A 5,770-nucleotide genomic window follows, 5' to 3' on the forward strand; every position below is an offset into this window, starting at 1 on the left:
GTTAATGCCCATGGATACATTTATTCCTGTTCTTTTTAATAAATAGTAAACAATTATTAGCATACTTTTTTTGTATTAAAGCATTTAATTGTTGATAACACAGAACTAAATTTCACTCAAAATAATTATCTTTAGAAATACTAGCTTTAATGTAAGACAGTCAACCTCTGATTTGTTTCCGATGTGGCTTGTACATTTGTACACACATTTGCAAGGTCGCTGCATTCAGCATAATCATCATTTTATGATGGAAATTTGCTTCCATTAGTTCATTATATTATATGCCATTTTACTACTACTTGACTTATTAGCTGAGTTCTCATTACATCCACTATGAAGCAATGATCAGAGAACACACACATGTGTCCATTTATTGACTTTGAGGCAAAAAGTTCAATGTTCAAGGCTCAAAGTGACCTTAGCCAATTGGGACATGACCCAGTCTGAAAGTGATTATGACAACAGCAACAGCATCTACCCCAAATAAATGTAAAAACAAACAGAGCTGTTTGAAAGCTCTGGGACTTTTCGCAGTTGAGAACAGTTCCGTTTTTTGAGAAAAATGAAAGTGATCAGGTGAAATCAGAGTGGAGCTGAATCTGGATCAACATGTTTATTATCAGTATACATTAATGTTGATGGTAATGTTAATACATACTTATAGTGGAACTTTTGTAAGCTAAACCTTATAGTGGAACTTTTGTAAGATAGCTTTTATAGTGGAACTTTTGTAATAATAACCTCTATAGTGTAACTTTCGTAAGCTAACTTTTATAGTGCAAGTTTTGTAACCTAACTTTTATAGTGTAACTTTTATAAGCTAACTTGTATGGCGTAACTTTTGTAAGATTACATTTATGGTGTAACATTTATAAGATAACTTTTGAAGTAGAACTTTAAGATAACTTTAATAGTGAAATTATAGTAAAATAACTATAGTGTAACTTGTGTAAGATAACCTTTGTAGTGTATATTTTATAATATAACTTTATAGTATTTTTTATTAAAAGTTTTTTAAGATACCATTTATAGTATAATTTTGTAATATATATTTTATAGTGTATCTTTGATATGATAACCTTTATAGTGAAACTTTTGTAAGATAATCTTTATAGTGTAACCTTTGTAAGATAATATTTATAGCATGACGTTTGTAAGATAAACTTTATAGTGTAACTTTTGTAAGCTACCTTTTATAGTGCAACATTTCTAATCTAACCTTTATAGTGAAACATTTTTAAGATAACTTTTAAAGTGTGACTTTTGTAAGATAGCATTTACGGTCTAACTTTTATAAGATAACTTCTTTGTAAAGATAACTTTTATAGTCCAGTTATTGTAAACTAATTATACTGTAACTTTTGTAAGATAACCTCTATTGTGAAACTTCTGTATGATAACTTTTATAGTGTAACCTTTATAAGATATTGTTTATAGTATAACTTTTGTAATATATATTTTACAGTGAAACATTGGTAAGATAACCTTCATAGTGAAACTTTGTAAGAGAAACTTTATAGTGTAACATTTGTAAGATAACTTTTATGATGTAACATTTATAAGATAACTTTTATAGTAGAACTTTAAGATAATTTTAATAGTGAAATTATAGTAAAATAACTATAGTGTAACTTTTGTAAAAGAACCTTTATAGCAAAAAGTTTGTAAGATGAGTTTCATAATATAACTTTTGTAAGAATTTTTGCGTATGTATAATTATTTTATATACTTGTTTGGTGGAGATTAGAGCAACGTGTCCCACTTAAGGAAATGTTCAATAATGAATACATTTTTAAAGTGTACCAATACAAAAAAACCCAAATACATTAAACATTTTTATGCCATAGTGCTGTTGAATTCTACATTTTGATTGGTCAGAAGTTGTTGATTAATTTCTAAAAATACACTCATTCTAATACATTATTATTTCTATAGTAACAAGGATTCACAGGGAATTCACATAATCTAAGCATAAGAATAAATTGATTTTAAAAAACATGCTATTATTTAACAAAGAAATTATTGATATAGTGACATTTTCTGTATAGAGATGTCTACTTAGCATTTCCAGTGTCAACGCTTTGTACCAGTCAGAGGTAAAGCTGTAATTTTAAGTTTTCCCTGATGGGAAAGTCTTCAGGTTTCTCAGTGAACATTCAACAACATTAAATCTAACTATAAATGAATAAAATGTATGTATCATTTTTAATAAATAAAAAATTGTAAATGTTGACAAATTGCTGTGGTATAAGAGGGGTAAAACATTTTGTGACATCATATGATTGGAAAATAATCAATTTTGGGGTGACATCACACCACCCCATTATTCGTTCGTCTTTTCTTTTTTAATAACAGCATGCCACATTGTCTTATTTACATTGTCTTATTTTTATATATATTTAATATTTAATTTTGTATATATCAAAAAGAAAACAACAACAACAAATACAGTAGAGCTGAGCAATTAAGGGTTAATTGTTTTGTTTTTCTCAAGTGCCCAACAGTAACTCTGTGGAAGCTCTGTGATTTGAATTCATCCTTCTGGTCACTAGCATAGGATCTTAACCACTGAACTCCCACTGACATCTCCAGCATATCTGAACACTATTTTTTGCCAGAAAACCAATTATTCCTTAAATACAGCTTGCTTTGAGTTGTGCTAAAACCAGCCTGCTGAGGAAAATCATGTCCCTGTGTGCCTGGCTTTTTAGAAGCACAGATTGAGCGAAAGCATCAGGTCCAGGTGCCAGAGTTATTTCTCAAATCTTCAAACATGTTGAGTCATCGACGGATGAACAGTGTGTTATTCTGCCACGTCACATTTAACACATCAGCAGGAGAATGAACTTCACAGGACAGCGTTTTTCCGGGACATTACTGTTATTCAGTGCTTCATTTCACAAGACAATACTAAAGAGGTTCTAAGAACATGCAATATTTACTATTAAATGAATCATACTGTTGAATGAGTCATAATGTATCGTAGACCAGAAAATGTGCAAACGTGTCAGCAGTTTGTACTTCGATTTGTATATATTTATCTAACTCCATGCTTGGACTATGGTCTGGTGCAGTTTATTGTGTAATTGTTTATAAGACTTTGTTTCCGGTCTCTTCACAAGTCAAGAGAAATGAGTCATGAGCAAAAGCACATTGTGGGAAAAATTACATTTTTACAACTCACAGACCATACACAGATTTTCACATAAATAACTGAATGAATGAATGAATGAATGAGACTCTTTCAGTTGAAAGGGTTTTTATCAGTTATTCTTGGTCAGTTCAAGGAAATTCAATTTTGAAATTTTGTTACATCTTTGTCCCATTTCAAAGCCTGTGTGCTCTGAGAATATTCTTGACTATTCTGCACTGACAATTTCATTGATTTGGGCGCCACCTGTAGCCTTTTTCATAAAAACATCCTGTGTGCTCAACCTCTGAGAACGAGCATGAAAGTATTTGATATGGTTAAATGGCTCACACATACATAAATGACAGAAATCTCCCAGAGGATGACTGTAAACAAAAATTATCATCATGCTGAAAGTGAACAGGGTTTTATTATATATAGTATAGAGTGTTATTGTGCCTTTTTTGCCTATATTCAGCTGTGTGAAAGGAAAGAAGACTTTTTTCCTTTCATTCATCCTTCTTCAGTACAGGTAATGTCTACGCAAGAATGTAGACTGTAAACGATTTTTGTAATTTTGACAATATAGTACTGATATCATGATCCAGATGTGCAAAGCTGATGTGCAAAGACGTATCCCAGAAGACTTACAGCTGTAGTTTGTTCAACCAAGGAGATGAATACTTATGCAACCAACAAATATCTGCCTTTTAGGTTGATTAATCTTTTAGTTATAATAAAACAATATTTTGCACCTTAATATGTTAGCAATAGTGTTCCTTACAGAAATATCACACACATTTTACATGTGATTTTGAGGAATACGTAATTACATGTGAAAAACGTGAAAATGCATGCCTTGAAACTGCACATGTAAGCAAATATGTAATGTGAATAATATGTGATCAATACAACCATGCAAGAAACTGAAGTGAAAATAAATGAATTACGTAAAAAAAAAAAAAAAAAATCATGCGTGAAAGAAAGTAATCATGAAAAAAATCAAGCATAAAAATAAATTAAAGTGAAAAAATCACGTGAAAAACATAAGAATCATGTGAAAAACAAATCCTGTGTAAAAGATCACATGAAAATAAATGAATCATGTATAAAAATCACACATGAAAATAAATTAGTCATGCGGGGAAAAAAATCATGTGAAAATAAACTAAACGTGGGAAAAAAAATCATGCATGAAAATAATTTATGTATAAAATTCATATGAAAATAAACAAATCATGTAGAATAATCACATGTGAAAAAATGCATCATGTATAAAAATCACGTGAAAATAAATTAATCATTAAAAAATCACCTCCAAAGGAATTAATCATAAACAATTATGTGAAAATGAATCATGTATAAAAATCACATGTGAAAAATGCATCATGTATAAAAATCACATGAAAATAAATTAATCATAAACAATCATGTGAAAATAAATGAATCATGTATAAAAATCACATGTGAAAAATGCATCATGTATAAAAATCACGTCAAAATAAATTAATCATAAACAATCATGTGAAAATAAATGAATCACGTATAAAAATCACGTGCAAAAAACCCACAAGTGAAAATGTGTAAAGCAACACATGAAGTGTGTAAACACCACGTTTTAATTTCACATATGAAGTTACTTTTCAGTATGGACTGCAAATAAAATGTTAAAAATCTCAGTTAAGTCCATTTCAAATCCAGGTTTGAACACTGCAAAATGTGGAAAATTTCAAAGGGGGTGAATACTTCTGCACTCTGTACAATACTGGCTGAATATACTGTATCAGAGAACCTTACTGTAAAGTTACTGTATCATTACAGCTATAAAACAGTAAGAAAACAATATTTTGCTTCTTTAAATGCAAAATATTGTCTTTCCTGGTTTTTTCTACAACTATCTTGCATTTGTTCCTACAAAGTTGGTGAAAACTGAATCTTTGTTCCTACAAAGTTGGTGAAAACTGAATCTTGCTTAATATGCTTGGACTAGATTCTAGCTTGGTATAAAAGCCCTTGACATATGATTTTTTTTTTTTTAAAAAAACATAGTAGCTATATGTGTAGTGGAATAAGCAGTGACTGTATAGAGCATTCTCATTGAGAATACAGACAGCGGGATCCACATTATTGGTGTAGATTTGGCACACAGCAGGTTAAGTGCCTGATTAATTCTGTATGATCAAACCTTGTTGAAAGCAATTTACCGTCCTCTTTCTCCATCTCCCTAATTACGCTACAATCAGAGCGGTGCTATTATAATCATGTAGCGCTGTTATCACTGCTGTTATCGTAATCATCATCATTATGATGATTCAAGGACAGCTTCTGTTCCACAGCACGCAGACAAGCAGCAACACAGAATAAAACTGAAGCGTGTACTCAAACTGATGCCGTTTAATATACACATGTATCTTTTTTTAAAGAAGAAAATTGTAGATTCTTACAAAAATACATGAGTTGGGTTACAAACCCAGCATGTGAATATCTTTTCCGAGCTCTAAAAATGATCTAGTTTCAGTATGACCTGTTTCAGATATTGCCTCCCAAACACTCATCTCATATTCAGCTTCACTTTTATTCTAGCTCTGCATTTATTAATCATAATGTTTGGGAAAAAAAACCTTTTTCTCAACAGCTCAA

The sequence above is a fragment of the Pangasianodon hypophthalmus genome, chromosome 8, assembly GCF_027358585.1.
Source record: "Pangasianodon hypophthalmus isolate fPanHyp1 chromosome 8, fPanHyp1.pri, whole genome shotgun sequence".
NCBI classification, from domain to species: domain Eukaryota; kingdom Metazoa; phylum Chordata; class Actinopteri; order Siluriformes; family Pangasiidae; genus Pangasianodon; species Pangasianodon hypophthalmus.